The following is a 24,934-nucleotide window of genomic DNA, read 5'->3' on the forward strand; positions in this document are numbered from 1 at the left end:
CCCAAGACATAGAGAAGTTCCTTACCCATACTCTGGGAACAGTTTCATTTCAGTAAATAATGGGACGTGCAAAGTTTTAGAATCAAATGTTTCCTTGACATCCCAAGTTAGAGCCATTCTTTAAACTATTAATGAAAGAAATGGATTTGGGATTTTATTTTCAAAATGTGATAGAAGCAATATACGAAAAACAAGAGACAAAAATCATAATAAATGGTCAAGAAACAGAATCACTAGAGATAAAAAAGGGGACAAAGCAGGGCTGCCCTCTGTCACCACTAATATTCATTTTTACCCTGGAAGTACTGTTAAATAAAATAAGAACAGAAAAAGAATTGAAAGGAGCACGAATTCAAGGACAGGATCTCAAAGTTCGAGTTTTTGCAGACGATTTAATTTGTATAATTGAAGAACCAAAAAAAAGCTTAGGAGAATGGATTGAGGTAATAAGAAAATTTGGCGAAGTGGCGGGTTTCAAAATAAATATGGAAAAAGACATCCCAAGTTAGAGCCAATTCACTTGCTTATGGGATGCATATCATAAGTCTCTATTTGCTGTTCTAAAAAAAAGAACAAATGACTGGGCCATCTTAAAATAATTTCGATCAAAGTGTGAGCATGAGGAAGTCTCTGTTTATGGATGCACACGATGTGTGATTTCAGGTATTGCTAAGCTTTCATAAGCTCGGCATGTCACACAGCCAAAGTCTATGTCTCATTCGACTGTGTGACATGTCATATATGTTCTATATTTTCCAATGTTTTATGTCATATAGATTCTATAAGCTGGCATTGTCCCCCTCCCGTATGTGCGACGGGAAGTTGCTGCCAATTGTGAGAGAAATAAGATTGAACATTGTGAAAGACACACTGTATGGCTATCAGCCTCCCCCAAGTTGACTTATATCAAGGAAAAGTTTCATGAGAACTACCACTTCTCTAATTGTTCCCCCAGTAACAGCAAGAATATTTTGTGGGCAGCAAAATCAGACAATTCCAACTGGATCCCCCCCCCCCCCCATGAGGGTCTATCTACAGGGGCAAACCAACAATGGGCAACTTGGAAGTCCCTGAACAGACTCAGAAGAGGAGTTGGCAGATCAAAAGACAACCTGGCAAAATGGCACTACCTAGAAGAATCTTCCACCTTGTGCAACTATGAAGCAAAACAAACAACTAAGCATTTGTATGATTGCCCACAATGCCCTGTTTCATGCTAAAAAAAAAACTGTTTAGAGCTACAGACAATGCAGTCTTTGTTGCCCGTTTTTGGTCTAAAGCTATTTAGCTGCTTGTGATCTTTTTTATGTTATCAGTTTTAAACTTATTTATTATGCAATGCTTATGATACAAAATAAATAAAAATGCCATTGAGATTCAAAGACTTCTGTTCTTGCCTTCAATGGCCAAAGAGGACATCAGCAGAGCTAGTGCTCAATATATGGACAAAAAGCAAAGGAAAATATAGAGCTTATTTGTTTACTTAGGCAGCCTCTGATTTGTTCACAGCTGGCCTGGCTACCGTGTTTCCCCGAAAATAAGACAGTGTCTTATATTAATTTTTGCTTCCAAAGATGCTCTAGGTCTTATTTTCAGGGGATGTCTTAATTTACCATGAAGAAGAATTCACATTTATTGTTGAACAAAAAAATGAACATTTATTATATACTACACAGTAGTTGTCATCACAAACCAGCATAACCAGACAAACTGTGAATCCTATCAAGAATTTCTTGTTACTACAATTATTTCCATGTACAACACTCTATGGTACGTACATTTACCGATCCTGCATGCTCTGGTGTTCTGTTCAGCAGGCATGCTTCCAAACAAAAACTTTGCTAGGTCTTACTTTCGGGGGAGGCCTTATATTTAGCAATTCAGCAAAACCTCTACTAGGTCTTATTTTCTGGGGGTGTCTTATTTTAGGGGAAACAGGGTAGGATGCTAGCCTCCGTTGGCTGCAGGTACCATTATCATTTAGTGGGTCCATTTTTTGAGAACAGATGAAGTAAAATTATTTCACTGTTAATAATAAGCAACACACTTGGTAGCAAAATCTAACAGGAAGAATACTGATCAAGCAAGGCCGGGCTGTGGTGCAGGCTGGATAGCAGCCAGCTGCAACAAATCACTCTGACCAAGAGGTCATGAGTTCAAGGCCAACCTGTGCCTGTGTCTGTCTTTGTCTCTGTTCTATGTTACGGCATTGAATGTTTGCCTTATATGTGTGCAATGTGATCCGCCCTGAGTCCCCTTCGGGGTGAGAAGGGCGGAATATAAATACAGTAGAGTCTGACTTATCCAACACTCACTTATCCAACGTTCGGGATTATCCAACGCATTTTTGTAGTCAATGTTTTCAATATTTCAATGTTTTCAAAATATCAATGTGATATTTTGGTGCTAAATTTGTAAATACAGTAATTACTACATAGCATTTATTTATTTATTTACAGCATTTATACTCCGCCCTTCTCACCCCGAAGGGGACCCAGGGCGGATCACACCATACACATAGGCAAACATTCAATGCCTTTTAACATAGAACAAAGACAAGACAAACATAGGCTCCGAGCGGGCCTCGAACCCATGACCTCCCAGTCAGAGCGATTCATTGCAGCTGGTTGCAGCTGGCTTGCTCTCCAGCCTGCGCCACAGCCCGGGCCTATGTTACATACATAGCATTATTTCGTATTGAACTACTTTTTCTGGCAAATTTGTTGTCTAACATGATGTTTTGGTGCTTAATTTGTAAAATCATAACCTAATTTGATGTTTAATAGGCTTTTCCTTAATCCTTCCTTATTATCCAACATATCCACTTATCCAACGTTCTGCCGGCCCATTTATGTTGTATAAGTGAGACTCTACTGTACTGTAAATAAATAAATAATAAACCACCCAGAAAGATTCTCAGCATCTAGTTGTTTCCCTAAACAAAAATCATTGCTTGTTTCTGTAATTAAAAATGAGTTCCCACACTGGAATAGAACTTCAAGTACCCAAGACAACGTAAGACTGCCTTTGAAAGTACATTTTATACTCTTTTCAGAAGCAACGTAGAAATGGTATGAATATAAATCCTTACTAATACATGCAAGTGAAACAGAAAATCTCAGAAGTTTGCTGTGTCGGGGGGCAATATACTTGAACATATAATTGTGGAGTCTGTTTTAAGAAAGAGGGACATTCTAGGAAAGGAGAAGGGTGGGAAGGGATTTCTAATCAAGCCCACTGGGACATGTTTACAGCATCTAATAAAATGTGTATTAGTAGAGAATTATATAGTAAATTGATTCATAAAACAACCTAATTAAAGAGCAAGAACAAAGTGTGTCCTTTGGGGTGGATATCTTATGAAAATCTGTTGCCTACATATTTACTATTCACATCTTACTTCCCCACATTGAGGTTTTGAGTAATTTTGGGGAGAAATAAAATAATCCTAAACTAGAGACTGCAATCTAATGAGTTCTTAACATACTTAATAGTTTCTCCCACTTCCAATTTCAAATGAAGTCGATTATTGTTTTCTAATATACATACCATTAGAATAATAATGCAACCTATGCTATAGCCAGTGTGGTACAGGAACAGGATTCTGAGAAACTTTTGGATGACCTTTGACCTAATTCTCAAACTTGGAGGAAGGCAGTGATAATCCCTTTGGAACAAATCTTGCCAAGAAAATCCCAGATTAGTTTTCCCTTAGGGTTACCATAAGTCATAAATAACTTCAGGAAATATAATACGAAGGTGGCAGATTCAGTTTGATCCAGAAAGCTAAGCAGACACAGTTCCGGTTAACATTTGGATGAGAGATCATCAAGAAAAATCTTCTATTTGGAAGGAAGTTCCATTTATTAATGCCCAGAGTAAAGGTCATTCACAGATAAAACAATATCAACTCTTCCTTAACATTTAGTGTCCTTTATAAACAACTAGCTGTGCTCGGCCATGCTTTGCTGTGGTGTTGTCTGGTGGTGTTGGTGAGAAATTGTTGAGGTTGTGGTGGTATTGAATGTCTGTTGTATGGTTGTCTTTATGTTTAGTATGCACACTGAAGTGGATTATATGGCAGTGTGGAGTCAAGATAATCCAGTTCAAAGGGTTATATAGCTGTGTGGAAGGGCCTTGAGTCTACACTGCCATATAATCCAGTTCAAATCTGATAATCTGTGGAAGAGGCCTAAGTGAGGCCTAACTGTGCCTGTCCCCTGGGCTGAGGAGGTTGCTAGGAGACCAAGTGGGTGGAGCTTAGCCTTCAAACTGGCAGAAATTGGATAAAAACTATTATTCCTCTCCCTGTAATTAGGACTTTATTTTTCTTTTCTTTCTGTTGTATCAACCTAGAGCTGTGAATGATGGGTTGTGTTGTCAAATTTCGAGGTTGGGGGACCTGTAGTTTTGTTGTTTTGTCCGCTGCCCTGATGCCATCACTCTTTTATATATATAGATGGATAATCAAATTTCCACATTTCAGCTTCATTAATTCACTGTATAAGTATATATGCAGAAGAAACCATAAAAACGCCCTACTTGCATATTTGTGGTTTACTTCTGTATGGGTTGAACAGAAGGCATAAAGCTAAATATTTCTATTTTGAGATATTTTAAAACATTTAAAACCCTAATAAGAGAACCTAGTTTAAAACATGGAGTGTGTGGAAATGAAAGCACTGGGGGAGAAAAAAAAACAAGTTAGCTTATACATGGCAATCTAGAACTCTTGAAAGGAGAGAGTAAAAAAAGGTTCAGGTTGTTTAACTCCAGTCTTTTCTCTTTCTTCCAGTTTGACAGAAGCCTATGGTCACCACTTAATTACACTTTCAGTCATTCTGAAATGTGTCCTGACCAAATAACAATCCCAAAGAAACTATTTGTTATCCAAAATTAATAAGCATGCTGTGAATTAAATGTCAGCTGGAATAATCGCTCTCATTGCTTAAAGCATCAGTCTTTAATATTAAACATGCTGCAAGGTAGGCTGGAGTGTTCTTGGAAAGCAAACATGTCGCCAGAGATCCTGGAGCAGACTATGCCATTAGAGTGAACCTTTGAAAGAACAAGTAAAAGAAAATGCATATGATCATCTTAAATCAGTTGCTCCTTCCAAATGGGTTTTGGAAGGCCAAATGTTGCCTTGCAATTCTATCAGATGATGTCTAAAAACAGAGAAAACCTTTACTCTTCTCCTGGTGCCCAAAAGAGTTGGCATCATCCACATGTATTTTCAGAAAGAGGAAAAAAAAACACACCTTTGCCAAATAATTTGGCCTAAGTTCCTTGACTTTCCATAGTATTTGGTAGCTGATCAAATGTATGGCTAATTTTATTACTGTTATACTTGTATGCTGCTGACGTGGTCAATAAAATCTATGAGGCAAAAAGAAGAAGCACAATATGAATGGGTTCCTGAGTAGGTAAACTCAACACAAATAGCCCACTTATATACACAATAGAAAATAAATAAGTACAGTGAATAATTTGAATAATAAACTAATTATCCTGTTCAAATTCACAGTAATCACAAATACAGCTGAGGCAACTCCCTGATGTTTCTCATACTCGCAATCCTTTCTTCAAATAATTCCTTTTTTTAATTTAGTGAAATGTATGTACTGAAGTATCTGGAAATTTATATGTATCTGTATATGACTAAAATAAAATGGAAGGTTTAAGTCATACAGATAATTGTATGATGTGCCCAGCAATTATTCTTCCTAACTAACTGGAGATACATATACTTTTATTATTAAAAAAAAAACCCAAAGCAAAACAAAACAAAAATTAGGGATTTCCTTTTTAAAAAAATCATGTACAGTAGAGTCTCACTTATCCAACGTTCTGGATTATCCAACACATTTTTGTAGTCAATGCATTGTTTTCAATGCATTGTGATATTTTGGTGCTAAATTCATAAATACAGTAATTACTACATAGCATTAATGTGTATTGAACTACTTTTTCTGTCAAATTTGTTGTATAACATGATGTTTTGGTGCTTAATTTGTAAAATCATAACCTATTTTGATGTTTAATAGGCTTTTTCTTAATCTTTTCTTATTATCCAACTTATTCGCTTATCCAACATTCTGCCGCTCCATTTATGTTGGATAAGTGAGACTACTGTATTTTGATGATACTGATGTTTTATCCCAAATTGCTGCCTTCTTGTCATTCTGTAGCAGTGCTTTGATACATGCATCTCCCTTTTCAATTTAAGCTGGAGTTCTGTGAGATGTCATACAATAGTAACAAATTAATGAACTGTCAAACAACATTTTCTTCATTCAAAGGAATTGTAATCTTGATGCATATAACTTTGAAATTTATAACCCATCATGTTCCTAAAATCTGAAAAAGGGAAGAATGAAAAGGAAAAGGAAAGAAATTTTAAAAATGGAAAGCATCAAAGACAATTGAAGCTTGATGACATATGAACATAGATTGGACCTGGTTTTAGTTATGCATTATGTAGATCCATCAAAATCAATGGGATCTCGATTTAGCATGATTAACATATATCCCAAGAGCCAGTGTGGCATGGTGGTTTGAGTGTTAGGCTGCATCTACATTGTCATATAATACAGTGTGGATATCACATTAGTCTGGTGCATCCATCCGACACACACAGGTAAATGCAGCCTCAGAGGAAGACAATGGAAAGCCCCTTGGTAAACTCCATGCACAAAAACTCCCATCTTAGGGTCACCATAAGTCATAAATGACCTGAAGGTTTATAGCAATCTTAAACTCTTAATTTCAAAGGTTAGTGTTGTGATGGAGTCTTTTAGTAATGATACTACTAGGTGCACTAGAAGAGGAAGAAAGACTACTCGTGAGCAAGACTCCGATGAGGAGCAACAAAGGAAGCGGGTCCGGGAAATACTTATGGAGCCTACTGATGATGACACATTTGAGGGCTTTGAGGGGGATGATGGGGTTGAGAATCAGGAGGATGGGATGACAAGTTCAGAGGATGAGATAATGGACTGGACTAAGGTGCAGGAGATCCAGGACATCTTTAGAGAACCCACAAGTAGTGACACGTTTGAGGGTTGGCACAGTGAGGATCCAGCTGGGTCTTGGGGAATTATGGGTTTGGATAAACGATGGACTGGATGGAGGGATCGGCAAGGGGCTTCAGCTGAAAGGAGGTCTGGTGGGGCGTTGTCTGATTCTAGCTCTGAGGAGGAATTGAGGCAACAGGCTGCAGTTGCTAGCGGCGTGTTGGCTGATTCTAGTTCTGAGGATGAGTTGTGAATAAGAGTGGGTTTGGGAAATGGATCACCTTTGCAGTCAGCAAAGTGTTGTTCGGTGTTCGTGTGTTCATGTGAGCTGTTTGGGAAGACGTGCCTTGGGAAGACTTCTGTGAACGTAAATTCAATCTGAATTAACCATGGCTGTGGGGGTTGGAACTGTGAGGGTTTTCTCTGGACTGCTTTGTGTTGATCTTATGCATTAGTTGCCATGCTGCATTCTACGGTTTGGCTCTGTGTATGTCCTGGACTGGATTTCGTATTGCTGACTTCTCCTTCTCTGACCTGGACTGGATTTCGTATTTCTGACCCGGATTGGACTCAACGACGTTGACATTGTGTTTGGGTGACTTCAACAGACATCTTCGGGCCCCTGTTGGTCATCAATTCCTGCCTGCTGACGTCCTGCTGGGAATTGGAGTGCCTTCTTTCTTGCTTTACAAAGTTTGTTTTTAAACTGGATTATACTCCGGTTTAATCTGGGTTATTTTCCAGGATCTGGGGTTTTGTGTTGTTTGCTGAGAATTCTGTGTTTCACACTGAAGATTAAGTGTTCTGGGCCTTTTGAGTTTGTTTTTGGGCTCCTTTTGGTTGTGAACTAATAAACTGTATTTTTACTAATGTCTGGTCTGGCGCTTTACGGAGTCTGTGTTGCAACAGTTAATGGTGGAATCTAACCATTGGAAGCTGTTGTTCAAATTTAAGTGCTCAGATACTTAAATGCATGAAAAGGATAGCCCATTGATTAAAACAATGGTTCTCAACCTTTGGGTCCCCAAATGTTTTGGCCTATGACTCCAAGAAATCCCAGCCAGGATTTATGGGAGTTGAAGGCCAAAACATCTGGGGACCCACAAATTGAGAACCACTTGGTTCAAGAGGTCTTACAATCCTGTATATGCATGTTGAAATCATTACATTCTACTGGAAATTCTACTGAATTAGAACCTTTCAGATCTATTAGGAGTGGAATAGCATTAGATGTAGATCAGGGAGAGAACATATCTTTTACAAGAAAATCTCCCTGATTTTAAATCTCTGGCAAGTAGAACCTCTGAAACCCAGACAGAACCAACATTTTTCTATGATGTCATGAGCAAATAATCATTCCCAATAGAAAACATTAGCTATGATTATTTTTTACAACCTTAGGGATGATTTCTTTAGAAAGCTGTTGGCATTTGAGAATGTTCCCTGCATTCAAAAGAAGGAGGCAAGGATCCTCTCTCTGTCTCTCCTACCCTTTTCTTTCATGTTTTATCAGAAAGAAAGGAAAATGCTAGATGTAGCTGTGTTGTACTTCATATAAAAATATATGCCAGAAGGATATATGAGGCAACTTTTAAAAATATAATGCTCTGGGAAAAGGGAGGGAATATATTGAAGGTTGCATTACTAGAATCTAATTGAAAGAATGGAAGGTCTTCTGATACCATTTCAAGGCATCTCTTTCCTTTATCTGCCATTAGTAATAAAACAAATTAAATGCGATAGTTACATGGTCTGTACATCTTTTTTTCCCTGGATTTATAAGTGGCCACTTTTTTCTTTCTGGTACATCTTTCAGGGGGAAAAAAAACATAGACCAGTTAAATCTAAGTTCTAATCATATGCTTCTGGCTACAGCTGCTTGGAGCTACAGCTGGGAACAACTGAATTTCCCAGCATGCAGTGATTAGCATTTGAATCTTGACAAGAGCTTTGCTGTCTGCATATCAATGCCTGCATGATCATTTCCAGGAGAGGCTCAAGCATCCAACAGAGCTTATATCCTAGCCGGCCATTATGGCAGCTGTAAAAACACTTAATACACTGAACATTTAACTATATTAGAGGTGATTATTGGATTTTTTAGGGAAAAAATCCACCCTGATTTACACTACCCACACAATAAAAGAGAGTACTAAATAGGTCAAACAACAAATGTCACTGTGAAAGAATAGAAGTGTTTTAGTGTCAGGAGTCGCAATTTAATGCTCCTGGTGCACTTTGCTGTTTCCACATGCAAATTGACAAGTATTAATGTGTAAGCAGATAGGATTTCTAATAGGGAGAGTGGCATAGTGTGAGAAAAATCCAATTATCTTTTCCTTGAATGTTTGCCCTCATTATCGTTTACTTTTAGGAATAACTTTTATTTTGTTTTGTTTAAAAAAAAACCTGTAGAATTGCTTATCGGACCAATCTGGATTTTTTTTCAGGGATCACAAAAATGTCAGTAGCTGAGAAGCTTGCAGATTTTTAAAATGTGGACATATAAGAATTTGGGCATTTATGGTTGGACTAATTTTTTGACAGCTATGCACCAGCTTTCAGGTCATGCAAGTAAATTATGGAATCATAAAGTTGGCAAGGGCCGTTCAATCCAACTCATTCTGTGGGAAATCACACAATCAAAACACTTCCAACAGTCTCAATTAGCCAATCATACAAAGACAGCTTTACAATGCATCCCTGTGGTTCATGTTGTACATCAGAGTTTCTCAAACTGTGCTCCCCAGATGTTTTGAACTTCAGATCCCACAATTCCTAACACCGGGTAAGTTAGCTGGGATTTCTGGGTGTTTGAAGTCCAAAATATCTGGGGAAGCAGAGTTTGAGAAACACTGATGATTGATATCATGAGCACATGTCAAGCTCCCAGTGTTGTGGAACTAATCTCACCTTTTTCTCTTTCAGACAAGGATGAGGAAGCAATCCCCTATGGATTTCAGACAAGTACCTAGAATGTCTTTTTTTATCTGAGAGATAGTGGAGACTTTCTATAAAGATGTTCAGAGAGAGGTAATGTGTGCCATTTTGGCAGCCCTTGAAGCCCGTCCCCCTTCTCAACCACCATTATTAATGGCGCCATGGAAGACATTGTTTTTTTAAAAGGGAGTTTTCTATGGTATTATGGTCTTTTATGCCATAATTAAGATAGAAAAGCAACCCAATAACAATTGAAAGTGACATCTATATTTATGTCCTGTCTACACTGTTCCAAAAGAAGAGTCGCTTCTGGACAACCAGATAATGTCTTGGGACTTCTGGTCTGTAACATGTGGTAAAACTAGTTAATACAGTTTTACTCCACATTACAAGAACTTGGGAATGCTTCTGGGTTTCAGCAAAAATCCAGATAAGGCCTGTACTTTAGGGTTAGTGTGGACAGCTGGATCAACTCTGTTGGGTTATCTAAGCAATCATGCATGCATTTTCAATGTGGGATGGTTTATGTAGTTAGTTTTGTTTGTTGCTTAGTAACCTGAAGCCACGATTTAGGGGTTTTTTGCATATGAAATGGGAAATGGGAGTATCCTTTCTGGGGACACACAGGAAGTGATGTACATATACCTCTTCCTGTCTCTTTTCTTCTTTGCTCCTGCCTTGCCATGCCATGCCATGCTGATGTTCCTGTTTGTTAAGAGAAATGTAGTATCCTGAACTGGTTTTTTTTCTTTTGGAACTAAGATGTTTTTACATGTATGACCATCATCATACAAGATTGTAAGTAAACATATTTTTGCTATTTTATTTTGATGTCTATTTTATGTGCATAACTTTTTTAAGGAAAAGGGAGGCTGGATATTTTGTCTTATTGTTTATTTCCTTTTTACCTCTGCTCACATAAACCCCCAGTCTTCTGCGTTTTTACTGCTCTGCACCAATATCTAACCATATTGGTATCATAATCTCAACAGGTTATGAATACAGTAGTCTCTCACTTATCCAACACTCACTTATCCAACGTTCTGGATTATCCAACGCATTGTTGTAGTTAATGTTTTCAATATATCGTGATATTTTGGTGCTAAATTCATAAATACAGTAATTACTACATAGTATTACTGCGTATTGAACAACTTTTTCTGCCAAATTTGTTGTCTAACGATGTTTTGGTGCTTCATTTGTAAAATCATAACCTAATTTGATGTTTAATAGGCTTTTCCTTAATGCCTCCTTATTATCCAACATATTCGCTTATCCAACATTCTTCCGGCCCGTTTATGTTGGATAAGTGAGACTCTACTGTATATACATTTCTATTAAACTCTAAACCAAAGTGTTCCATGGTCCACATTGTGAATGTTGCCATCTCCTCCTCCACCCCACCCCCTCCGCTCTGTGGCACATACAAAAGGACAGATTAGATCTGTGTCACCCTCCCATCACTGAAATAGACAGGGGTTCTGGAGAACTCCTGACCATTTTGGGATGCCTTCCCTCCTTTCTTCTTGGTCATGGAGGCACTTTTACTGATGTTAGGGACAGTCAGGAGCTCTCAGAAGCATCTCTCAAGAATAAGATCAAAAAGGTTATCATGGCAATCCAAAAGCATAAACAGGGGACTGCCAAGGTAATACTTACAGTCCACCAGTGCTAAACCCCTTTTGACCCTGCCGGACAGTTCGGACTCTGCCCCACTACCACTACGGGATTGAGATGGGCAGTGTAGTACCTCCAGAATGGCCTTGGATTAAGTGGCTTGTGTAAATCAGCCCTTACTCCAGCTTCAAACCATCAAATTAAAATTTGGTTATGAGAGATTTGAAAATGTTTCCGATCAAAAAAGAAAAGCAGCTAAGACTACAGCCCCAAATGCTGTTTCTGATATCAAGCAGATTTCATTTTTATCTATAAACTGAATAAGTTTCTTTTTTAAAAAATAATCTCCACCATCATTGTTACTTTTAAGCCATTTGTATGCCTCTTTTCCTGCCCTGTATAACAATGGCTACCCAAACATTAATCATTGTAAAAGCAAGGTTAAGGCTAATCTTTTTCTTTCTGCAGATAATAAATGTCAGTTCTTGGCAGGAGAGTGTGAAAAGGTAAAAAGAAGGGCTAGTGCTACTTGTCTTGATGAAAAACAGCTGTCATATTCTTGAAATGATCTTTGCTTTTTTCCTTCCAAGTCATAATTTTATCTTCTCAAAGCAGAACTGAGAAGGGAGAAAAACACAATAAGAAAAACATTTTGCTTGGGATGGCTTCTGACTGGAAATGACCAGGGCATCCATTATCTGTACATTCTCCTCATTAGAAATCATTTAAAGCTCAGTGTAAATGCCTCATGGATCTGAACATTTTAAATAGTCTATCCTTTTGTTTCTAAGATTTGGACTATTCAACCACAAAGCTTGAATAGGGAAAAGACATTGCACCAAAATGTTATGAATAAATTTTTGATAGTTAGAGCTGTTTGACAGTGGAATATACTGCCTTGGGATGTAACGGAGCCTCCTTCCCTAGGCAATTTTAAGCAGAAGTTGCATGGCTATTTGCTGAGAGAGCTTTGATTGTATATTACTGCATAGCAGGGGGTTGAACTGGATTCCTCCTTGCAGCTTCTTCCAACTCTATCCTTCTATGATCCTGGTCAGGTCTTTGCACATTATCCCATGCCCTTGTCCCATGGTTACAGCCCTGGCCCTATTGTTTACAGCCTGGCTATGTTTAAATTAACTTTCCCCAGTGATGGATTTATTCTGTTTTATTCTGAGCTTTATGCTTATGTGCTTTATTCAATTGTATTTATATTATGTTGTATTTCATATCCTGTTTTTAGGCACCTTGTGCCTTGTGTAAACCGCCCCAAATCCTTTCAGGGAGATGATGGCGAGATACAAGAATAAAGTTGTTGTTGTTGTTGTTATTCTGAAAGGTCTACAAGATTCAACAGAATCACCTCTCTCCTGCCATAAGCCATCTATAAAGGTGATGAAAATCAGGCCACTGTGACCTGTATAGTTTTCCAGACTACTGTTTCAAAGCTTCATATGGAAAATGCCCACCCAAAAATGCAGGAAGCTTGGTAACAATTCGTGCAATTCAACTTAAAGATAAAGCATTTATTGTGCAGTAAATGATTATTGTTTTTCAAGCTCTGTGACACCACTTTGAAGGGGCCATCAGATCAAAGCATACAATTTAAAAACATATTAATATGCAGAATGAGTTTTCGCTGTTATTGTGGCATGGGCTTATAATTTTGTCTTTCATCTGCAATGTTAAGATGGGTAAGTCACAGTAGTTTCCCAGCCCCACCCATTCAAACACATAGAAAATGGCAAAGGCCAGGCAGTCACCTACTAAAATCAAACAAAAATATCATAATTAACGGCACAAGAAAGGCAATCTTAACAGTAGAGATAAACATCTGTTGCTGAAGACATTATTAAAATGGATATATCTTCAACAGAGCAATCAGGCACATTGCATTAATTTGATATCCCAGCTTGTTCACTCTAGTTGTGAGCTTATTAAGGAGTATAAACATTGCTCACAGGCTATAAGGAGAAAACACTATTGTTATTTAAATAATCACAAATTAATTATGTGTGGGTTGCTGCTCTCTGTTGAACTTGAAAACATTTCAGATCCCTTTGATGTAATATGTTCATAAATATTTAGCACAGTGGACATGCCTCATCAAAGTACAAATATTATAGCTTAGTTTTCTGGAAGTGTAATGAACTTATAAACATTGAGATAATGTTTTCCAAATATTTGACAAAGCTCTGCTGCTGCTCAGAAGAGTCTTTTACTCTCTATGTCTGGAACAAGAGAAACTGTGTTAAACCAGCCCAGCCCACCCCACCCAAGAAGACTAGAATTATAACTCTCATGACATTACTATAGGATGCACATACATTTTAGAATTAATGCAGTTTGACACCACTTTGCATCAATGCTATGGAATTATGGGAGTTGTAGTTTGGTGAGACATCAGCAGTATGCGGCAGAGAAAGAAAAGGACCTTGTAAGACTAATTCCTCTATAAGGTAAAAGGGACTGGAAGATATTCAGTGACTCAATATCAGTTAGGGAGTGATAAATGGGGTTTTGATCAAATCCCCCTGTTAAATTTTAATAATATTACACATAATATCAGCAGACTGAATCTGCTGCCTCACAATGATGGATATTAACTATCTCGCAGAAACACAACCCTAGATAATATACAAGTGTATTCTTATCATTTAGTGGGGGAATTAAAATGATCAAACAATGCAATAGAAAAGATTATAAATGAAGAGATAAAATAATCCTGTAATATTTTATTAGGGCCTTTGGTAAATTCTGATAACATTCTTGGAGGTTATCTCACCCTGCTGCATGGATGATCTGTGTAGAGAAGAAGGCATAACCTCCCGAAACAGACTACTTTATCCTACTGTTAAGCAGCTCTTATTTAAGGAAATTTCTCTGCACATCAAGGCCAAATCTGCTTTCTTGCAATCTCTTCTGACTGGTTCTAGTCCTTCTCCATGGATAACGGCAGGCAGAGTTTCATTTAGTTTGGTCTCAATGAGAATTGCTCCCATTTAGCAAAACAAAAAATGGAAGGGAAAGGAAATTCAATAAATCTGTCTATGCCAGTGGTTCTCAAACTGTGCTCTTGGGAGCACTTGGGGCTCCGCAAGAGGTGCTCAGGGATTCTGTGGGTGTCCCACCTCCTCTGGAGTTTCTGCTATTATGATTATTACTACAAAGGCTGAATCAGAGCCAGCCCTAGGTAATTTTCAAGTGTAGGCGAACAGAAATTTGGCACCCCCCCTCCAAACCAATCACTGAAAAATAAAAGTGTTGGATAAGCGAAAATGTTGGATAATAAGGAGGAATTAAGGAAAAGCCTATTAAACATCAAATTACATTAATATTATACAAATTAAGCACCAAAACATCATGTTTTACAAGAAATCAACAGAAAAAGCAGTCTCGACTGCACCCCTGCTTAATTCGCCTCATTGTTGGACCGGCCCTGGGCTGAATGGCCTTCTGTTGGGGATGTTTGATTGTGTTTTTCTTCCATGGCAGAAGGAATTTGGACTGGATGGCCCTGAAATACGGTTAAGTTTATACTGCTTAAAATTTTTCTTCATTTGAAATATTGCATTATTTATTTATTTATTTATTTTTGCACTGTGTGAGTTAGTTCACACATTATTCATTTATCTGCCACTGGCTCAGCCCATGCCTGATCGCTATACATTATATATAATAGAATATATAAACCTTTCTTGGGGCTTCACAAGAAACTTTTGTTTCAAAAAGGGCTCAATGGCTGAAAAGGTTTGAGAACCCCTTGTCTATGCAATTGAGGTGTCTTAGAATTTTGTTTCAATTTGCTTTTGCTTTCTTTAATAACAATCTAACAAAATCAATAAACTTCAAATCTGGAAGATACCAAAATGATACATTTCCCTATCCCTCCATGTGAAGCAGCAAAGAACTCGTCTATATCATTTTCTATCTAACAAGTTTAAGGCATTAACAGCTGTCTCCTTTAATTGTCTTCTGCAGGCTAAACACATACCAACCCCGTTCATTCAGTATGTCCTTCATACTTCTCTTCTAAATGTTCAATTTTGTTTTTTTAAATCTATCTGTAATTACAGAAACTGCTAATATGAACTGCTACAGTACCAACCAGATTTAATTGAGAATTAATAAAGCAGTTGAAGGGAAATTAAATCCCAATTGATTGTTGGAAGAAGCACCTATTGAGGTATAAGTATAGAAAAGATAAATCTACTTGCCGTGTAATTAATTCAAATCTGCAGAACCAAATGAGTGTGCAACTCTGTTCCTATTATTGCACTGCACTTGTGAGGAATGTTTAGCAATTTAATTACCATTTAGCCACACAACTAAAGGAAATTAGATATTAAGCATACTATCTAATTAACTTGGTATAGATTGCTTGCTAAACAAATATTACACATATCTAAACAATTTGTGCCAATTATGGGCCTCGACATTCTTAAAGTTTAAAACATTAATACCAAAATTAATTATGCATGTCTGTAATATGCTGAAAATATGCAAGCAGTGTTTTCTCCTCCGTTTTACTTGTTTTACCTATACAAGTTTTTTTTCTCTATACACCAAAGTTTCTTAACTAACCTGTGATGCCCTGTTAGATCTGGACAAGATGCTGGAAGTGCTTATCTCAGTTGAAAACACAGTATGGGAAGATTGTTGGACTCAGGTTGAAGTTGTGGGAGCAGGGATGCAATTTTAAGGTGTATTGATCCTTATTTCAGAAAGGGAAACCTTGTGCTCCAGGTTATGTTAAAATTTAACATTAGATTGACTGTTTTAGAGGGATAGAGAGGTGATAAAGAAGAAGTGCCTCGGTTCTCTCCTCTGCCATTCTTCTTTTCTCTTTGCTTCTGTTCTCCCCTTCTCATCCAGTGATAAAACTACCCATTCCACACTGTTCATTTCGACCATAAAATTGTTAGGGGATCTTCATGGAAAATCTAAATTTCTCCCTCATAATTGAGGGAAACGAATAAGTTGATGGTATTTCCCTGGGGAAGAAAAGGAGACAATAGAGGCAACCAGAGGCAAGAGAAAGTAAGAGTGGCAAAGGTAAGATCGGAACCCTTATTACTGTCAAGTTGTGCAGGCCTGCTCTAATGTTAGCCCTTAGTGTGAGCATCTTTACCAAATGAAGCCTCTTTCATCACAATGCTTCTTGGCTTCTTCTAAGAAGAGAGACACTAATGGAGTGCAAGATTGTTGAATGCATATGGGAAACCTGTTAGATCCCAGCCACCCATGGCACCAGGGCCTGCAGTGTTTCAGGACATGCACTTTGACACTGATAATGCTGAGGATTATACTAACATTTCACCCTCCACAGAGGGGCCTTTGCAGCTGCAGGTGCCCGAAGATATTGACTTTGGAGATTTACTAATTGGGGAAGATTCTTCTACTCCTCCCTCGCAGATAGAGCTAGATGTTGCTGAGACGCCTGAGAATGCGGTTTTTAATCGTATAAATTTTGTGACCAGGAAGAGAAGTGCAGAACAAGGGGTTCGCTGGAGCCAGAGACTGGCAAATAGATGGGATAATGGGTAGTGTTCCCATGAGAAAGTTTTGGGAGTTCATACTCCCTAAATTGTGAACAGTCCGGAATCTGTTAAAAGTGTTTCGATCAGTAGAATTGTTGCAGTGTCAACGTTGCGCTTCCTTGAGAGAGGTTTTCTCCATTTCCAGCTCTTGTTTGTTTCCAAGCCAAGTTTTCCAGTTAGGCTATGCCGTACCGCAACTCTCGAGTAGACCTTGACTTTACATCAGTTGATTCCTTGTTTCTGATTCAAGTTTGCCTCAGCCTTGACAACTTTGCTGCCTTGATTGCTACGAAGTTTTTCCAGTGGATTGAACTCTGTTCCTGCCAGCCTTGTTTCTCTGTTTCAATTCATGGACACTTTGATTTCTTTGGAGAGCTATCGAGTTCACATTGTGGATTATAATATCGGACCTCTTCCTTTACCCATTTTGGAAATAGCACTGACTTTCCAAAAGAACTATTCCTAACTCAGACTTTATACCTGATTTCCTTTGAATATATAATTGCTTTAATAAATATATAGTGTGTTATATTGGCTCTTGTCTGGTTTTCGAGTGCTCGTGCTGCCTTGGGGTACAACAAAACCTTTAACATGCCAGGTGTTCTAAGCATAAACTTTCAACTTGTAGAAACAATATGTTGACCCGAAGGGTACGGAGAAGCCGGTTGTGTTCTCCGTACTCTTCAGGCCAACATTATGCTTAGAACACACATTGTTTAAGTCAGGATCTACTTTGTGATATAAAGCATTACCATTGTAATTGTATATTTTGTACTATATGAATTTCATTCAATATAAGTCTACACTGTATATACCGGTTTATTGACAATAGATAGCATTTATCTTTGTGCCTGTGGGCATACATTGTTTTTGGTTATACTCAGAAACCCATTTACTTAGTATTACAGCCATCCAGCCAGGCCAAAGAAGCTGAAAGAAAATGGTCAGAACAAATCTGTGTACAAGTCTAACTTTCAGTAAAACTTAAATGATGGAAAAAGGAAACAAAAAATAATCCTTTTGGAAAAATAACAAGGAAGACTGAATTGGCAAAATTACTCTTCCCCTGTCCAGCCATTGTGTTTTATACTTTCATATCATTGATAATTCCGAGTCTAGCATAAATGCTCTTTTTTAAAGCTTTAACTTATCACTTTCATGGCTTGTAGCTGATGGGTCCTAGGGTCAAATATAGATTATCAATCAGGTCTCGCATTCCAAAATGCTACAAAATAGCATGAAAGGCAAAGCTTCGGGATTTGTTATTGGGAATATTTATTTTATTCCACTATGCAGTCTGAAGTCTTCATTTTTCTCTCAGAGAATACGTACACACTCCAAAGTAATTTCTTGGATAAGAGGTTTGGTTTCACATCTTGTGTAAAGACTAATAACAACATAAAATTGCCAGTAGTCTCTTTATTTATTTTTTCCTGCTTGAAGAGCTCTTGGGAAGCTTCAATCAGATCTTTTTTCTCCTTCTTTCTCTTTTTTGCCTTCTTTTTTTAAACCAAAGAAACTACAGTGCATTTGTACCAAGACAATACCTTTGAGCCTAGTAGGCTGTAGTAATTAGACCATGTCACAAGGAATAGTTTAGCTTCAGCGTCTCTCTGTATATCGATCTTTTTCTTCCTTCCTTTCATTTCTTTGTTATTTCCTGCACAAAAAATTCTAACAGGATGGAATGTTAACCTTTGGTGAACTATTCCTAAAGCATCTTCAGTGAGTTTAATAAGAGCCACATCCCATGGCTGGAGGATAGTGTACTTTTTGAAGCTATTAATATAACAGAGAAAGAACCAAGTTCTAAAGCATGTCACAGTTTAGCCCGTTTGAGTTGGACAGGGTTTGTTCTAGTCTCCTTCCCTCCATCAACACCTCCCTCTCCCCCCCCTCCTCCCTCCCTCTCTCTTCTTTTACTCCAAGAATGGGAAAATATTTTCATGTAATTCTGTCGGAAGTAATCAGTAAGAGGTTTCATACCACTGAAGGATGTGGTCAGAGCAGATATTGGAAAATCAGCTTCCTACTATCCACAGATTCCTCCCTTCCTCTTTTAAGCTCAGGGTCAGAGCCAGAAATGGATGGAACTAAAACCAAAAAATGTCCAATTTTGATATCTTTGATAGAGTCAGGCTACTGATCAATTTAGTCATGAATTGTCAATCTTGATTAACTTTTCAGGGTTTCAAGCAGGATTCCTTCTGCTTGGAGTACTGTGATGTATTTGTGATGATATCTGATTTACACTATTGCAATTCCCGAACAAAATGTTGACCTAAATAGATTTTCTCCCCCAGAGAAAACTCTGCAAGTTTGATTTGAGATTCACTTTAGGAGGAAAAAATGTGTTAGATGGGTAGAATGATGTGTGTTTAGTGAATGAGTGAAGGTGATTTAACAACATATTTGTTCTGGATCTCAGAAGGATGCAGCTGATCTCTCTCTCTCTGTATGTATGTGTGTATGTGTGTGTGTGTGTGTGTGTGTGTGTGTGTGTGTGTGTATATATATATATATATATATATATATATATATATATATATATATATATATATATATGATTGATGGACAAACAAAACTTTACAAATGAATTCATAAACTGTTTTCACTTCAGGATCCAAACATTTTCTGTATGTATCTTATGAAAACTGGTAGGACCAACCACAAAACATTGCCTGAAATCTCAGCGACATAATTGAATGCAGACATACAGGGTGCCATCTACAGTATGAGGGAGGAAAATTTAGATCTGTATATACATATGAGGAATCAAAATAGAAGTCTGTAGTGCTGATCAGGAAACATGAACACGCAATGACTAAAATGCCTCTTTGAAATGTCTTTGTTTGAAGCTTGAGATGCCATCTCTTTAAAGTATATTGGATATATGGCAAACATTCTGGATTCACAGACTTAGAACTTTAACACTGCAGAAGTTGAGTCTAGGTTCTATTTGTTTGTCACTAAATATGTTTCTTCAAGGCATACATAGAAACATTTGGCTTTCTAGATGTTGTTGTTTCCAAGTCCTATCTCCCTTTGCCAGCACAGCCAACCATATGGTTAGTGAAAATTGATGCTTTCAGTAACCATAGGAAGCAGGACAGGGAGGTCTACAGTTTTCCTGCTTTTACCTTCAATAGAAGGATATTTTTACAGATACTTTCATTCCTCTTTTAACAGGAACTGTTTGATCTAAAGGCATGGTGTTTGTAGAAATGCAGGTTGAATTCCCCTTATTCAAAATGCTTTGAACCAGAAATGTTTTGGATTTTAAATCTTTAGAATTTTTTTTTTTTGATATTTTGATTTTGGAATATTTTTTTCTCTTTCCTCCCTCCCTTTCATTTTGTGTGTGTGGTACAATATCTGATGTTAGGGAGGGATAATATATGATGAAAAACTATGTTTCCCAAAATTGGTGGACTCTCCTGTATATTGCAAAAAAGAGTCACTGAAATCAATGAGACTTAAATTGTCTATGGGAAGCTTAAGACTTACCAAGTATAGTGGGTCTTCTACAAAATGGCTCAGTTTAATGGCCAAACGTATAAAGGAACTCCACTACTTTTTGATGCCAGCATTCTGAAGCTTTCATCACTATGTTCTCAAAAGAGATCCCACATAGATGCAGTGTTCGAAAAGAACAAAATACACATTGATCATCATTGTCAGAACAACATACATTCTCTAGCAGATTCAGTCTTCAAATCCATTGAATAACAATTACTGAATTTTCTGGCGTATAAGACTACTTTTTAACCCAGGAAAATCTTCTCAAAAATTGGTGGTCGTCTTATACACTGGGTGTTATCTTATAGGGCAGGTGCTGAAACTTCTGAGCTGGACTGGAGAATCTGCAGTCGCCGCATATGGTGGAGAGATCTCAAAAATGGCCACGGCTGCATCCCCACCATATGCAGTGACCGTATGAAAGCAGCAAGGGCGATGCTGTACAAGTACGTTAGAAGAAAATTCACTCACCAGGATTCATGGAAAGAAGTGATTTAACGTGGTCCCGATGACGAGGTAGGGGGCACCTCACTGAGAAGGTGTAAGTGAAGGGCGGAGCAAGCTGTAGGTGTCTGGGATGCCCGGGGTATAAAAAAAGAGCTAGAGCAGTGCTATACCCAGAAAAACACACCTCTTTCACCCGTCTGGCCTGCCCTTGTATCCTATTACAGCATCTCCTTCTCTGCCTCTCAGATCTCTCTCCTGAGGACTGCAGTGAAGTGGCACATGTGCGCATGTGCGAGATCTGAGAGGCAGAGAAGGAGGTATGGCAATAGGATACAAGGGCAGGCCAGATGAGTGAAAGAAGTGTGTTTGTGCTACCGCTCTGATCGTCTTTTTATTTGGTGTGCATTGGAAGATTGGTAGTCTTATACGGCGAGTATACCCCAAATTCTATATTTAGCCTGGAAAAGTTGAGGGTCATCTTATATGCCCAGTTGTCTTATACTCCAGATAATTTGGTAACTGACCCCAAACCTTATTACTAAAAACTACCTTATTTTGCTCTTTGGAGACAAACGTTAGCTGACCTCACAGTTGCACCTGAAGAAGAAATGTGATACATTTTGATTCATGTTTCACTTTTGACAAAGTCAATGAATAAATCCACCGCAGATGAATTTAAGCATAAGCACTTCTTTATATGTCAGCCTACAGAGCCACTGCATTTTGTCAGATGTCTATGGATCTTAGCCTGATGTGTGACACCATACAAATCAAAAATAAAGGAAGAGAAAAACATTTAAAAGGGATCGTCCCCAGTAGTTGCTGATGAACATGAAAAACTGTCTCAGTGTTGAATGTTAAGGGATCTGTACTCTCCAGACTGCTGGAAGAACTATAAAGCATGCAATGTAACTAGCAGATGTCTTGAAAACAAATTAAAAATTAATGATGAACAAAATCAAATTTTCTTTTGTGACTGATATTCCTTCACCTGCAGATAAATATAAAAAGCCATCAAAGGAAAAAATGCATTAGTTTCTAATTTAATGTGACTTACTGGAAGAAAATAATCACTAAAGCTCTAATGATAGCTTTTTGACAACTTCCTAATCCTTACAAGTTGTTGGTAAGAGCTGCATCAAGCCAAGCTGATTATCAGCCCTGGCTTTTTTCCATGAGTAATTCAAAGAAGCATACATCCTATGATCACGTAGATGAAATTGTAACTTAAAAGCCCATTGGCAAAATAAACCTTGCAGTGAAAAATAGAATTAGAGCTTCTGGGTTACTTTTGTCATCAACATCAATTCCAATCAATTCCATCGTAAAGAAAAAGCAGCAACAATAGCAACAACAACAATAATTGTAGAGATAATGAGAGTGAAGATATGTCAAGGTGAAGCTCAATTAGCTTCTTATCTGTTATTTTTTTCAAAGCAATTAATGGTGACTACACACACACACACACACACACACACACACACACACACCAGTTATGTCCCTGGTGTAGTAGTTACCCAACCATCACAGAATTGGGACTGGGGAACTCTGGTCCCTTCTCAAGTGTATGTATGTATACTTGTATGTATGTATGTATGTATGTATGTATGTATGCATGCATGCATGTATACTTGTTTTGCATTTGTAAGCCGCCCTGAGTCCCTGCAGGGAGATAGAGGCGGGGTACAAGAATAAAATTATTATTATATAAATTATAATGGCAATTACAATAAAGCACCCTAATCAATGCTTCCTCTGGGGAGCACCTTTTACAATCCACAAGATTAAGATCCTGCATGTTGTTGTTGTTGTTGTTGTTGTTATTATTGTTGTTGTTATTATTATTATTGCAAAAGCACCAGTATTAAATTATTACATTTGGAGAAGCAGGATCAATGAAAGTTGTTTGTTGGCCCAAGAAAACCATGCAGAGCACATGGATTTTCACTCTGAACCTTTTTCAAAATACAGTAGAGTCTCACTTATCTAACACTCACTTATCCAACGTTCTGGATTATCCAACGCATTTTTGTAGTCAATGTTTTCAATACATCATGATATTTTGGTGCTAAATTCGTAAATACAGTAATTACTACATAGCATTACTATGTATTGAACTACTTTTTCTGTCAAATTTGTTGTATAACAATGTTGTTTTGGTGCTTAATTTGTAAAATCATAACTTAATTTGATGTTTAATAGGCTTTTCCCTAATCCCTGCTTATTATCCAACATATTCGCTTATCCAACATTCTGCTGACCCGTTTATGTTGGATAAGTGAGACTCTACTGTACTTAGATGTATATTTTTCTGTCTGTGCACAATTCAGTAAATACAATGATTTAGGACTTGGTAGTGGCAAGCACCATCACTGCCCTATGTGAAATTACTTTTGTCTTTAAAGGGAACTAAGAATATGATTTAGGGCAGAATGAAACATAGTGAAAATATCTAACCAAGTTCAATTTCCAAAATTAAACAGGATAGGGTCTTGAGCTACACTCACCTCAATTCCTCCATCTCATCAGTATAGCATAAATATCCTCATGCAGTGACCTATACTGCCCTGAGTCATATACAACTTAATGTGAATCCATGTTGCACAGCCACAGTATTCTTTGTGGCAAGAAGGCAGGATCAGAAAGGTGTTCAAAAATTTGAAGACCTTCAGTGAATTCTTCACTGATGCCATCATTGTGCATCCTGCTTTGGAGTGATAACTAGATGCTTCTGAAATCCTGCCTAATCTTCATGAAGAATGGCTCTAGGAGCACTACACTACCTTATAGTCCAGTTTCTGAATCCAGAATATCTGATTTGAACTGGAAGTGTGGATTCAGACTTAACTGGTGTGTGGAAACTGATGAGGGACATATACAGGTATGTCTCCAATGGATTTCTGAGCACTAACTGACACAGCACGATGTTTTGAAATTTCAATTGGGAGATGGAAAATTCTGAGAAGAACATATTAAATATTTTTTTTGTTTAAAAGTGAATGCAGGGAAGTTGTTTGAAATAACCATTGTGCTGAACTCAGTTCTGCTTTCATCAGAGTTGAATTAATCATACTGGAAAAAGAAAAAATATATATAGCATAGCAACATCAGGGAAGATAGGAGAAACTGTAAAGGGAATTTAAAAACTTTCATAAGCAACACAAGTACACTTTTATTTTTGCCTGAAAATGAATAAGAATCTCAGTGCTAAAAAAGTAGAAAATGAAATCCCACTGAGGATGCCTTTACAAGCAGCTGGAGTATTGCCACTGAGCACGCCTGCTGAGGCAATCATTCTTAGTATTTACTTAGACTATGTATTTACTTAGGAATATGGAAATTAAAACTAACATCTTTCACAAAGATGAATCTCGATACAAAACTTCATGGCAGAAAACCCTGCCTACCTTCTTTTGAAGGTGTTTGCTTTGCAGGGAGAAAGTTTGTCTGGCTTACAGAATCTGAGTGAACTGTCTTTTCCAGTATATAGTATTTATAAAACCACAACACTCATAAAAAAATCTCATCCTAGAATATGTCACTTTAGGCAGTAGGCCTAGCTATATAATCCTAATAATGAAAAAGGGAGTTAAATCAGCATGTCTTTACACTAATGCAGAGAACATGGTAAATAAGCAAGACGAACTCCAACTTTTAGCACAACACCACACTTACGATGTCATAGGCATCACTGAAACCTGGTGGGATGACTCCTATCACTGAAATGTAGTCATTGAGGGCTACAACCTCTTTCACAGAAATAGAACAATGGAGAGAGGCGGGGGAGTACCTTTATATGTCAAAAGCAGTTATGTTGCAGAAGAAATGCAAGACTGCAATCTGGGAAACCATCTT

Source organism: Anolis carolinensis, unplaced genomic scaffold (assembly GCF_035594765.1).
Source record: "Anolis carolinensis isolate JA03-04 unplaced genomic scaffold, rAnoCar3.1.pri scaffold_9, whole genome shotgun sequence".
Lineage (NCBI taxonomy): Eukaryota > Metazoa > Chordata > Lepidosauria > Squamata > Dactyloidae > Anolis > Anolis carolinensis.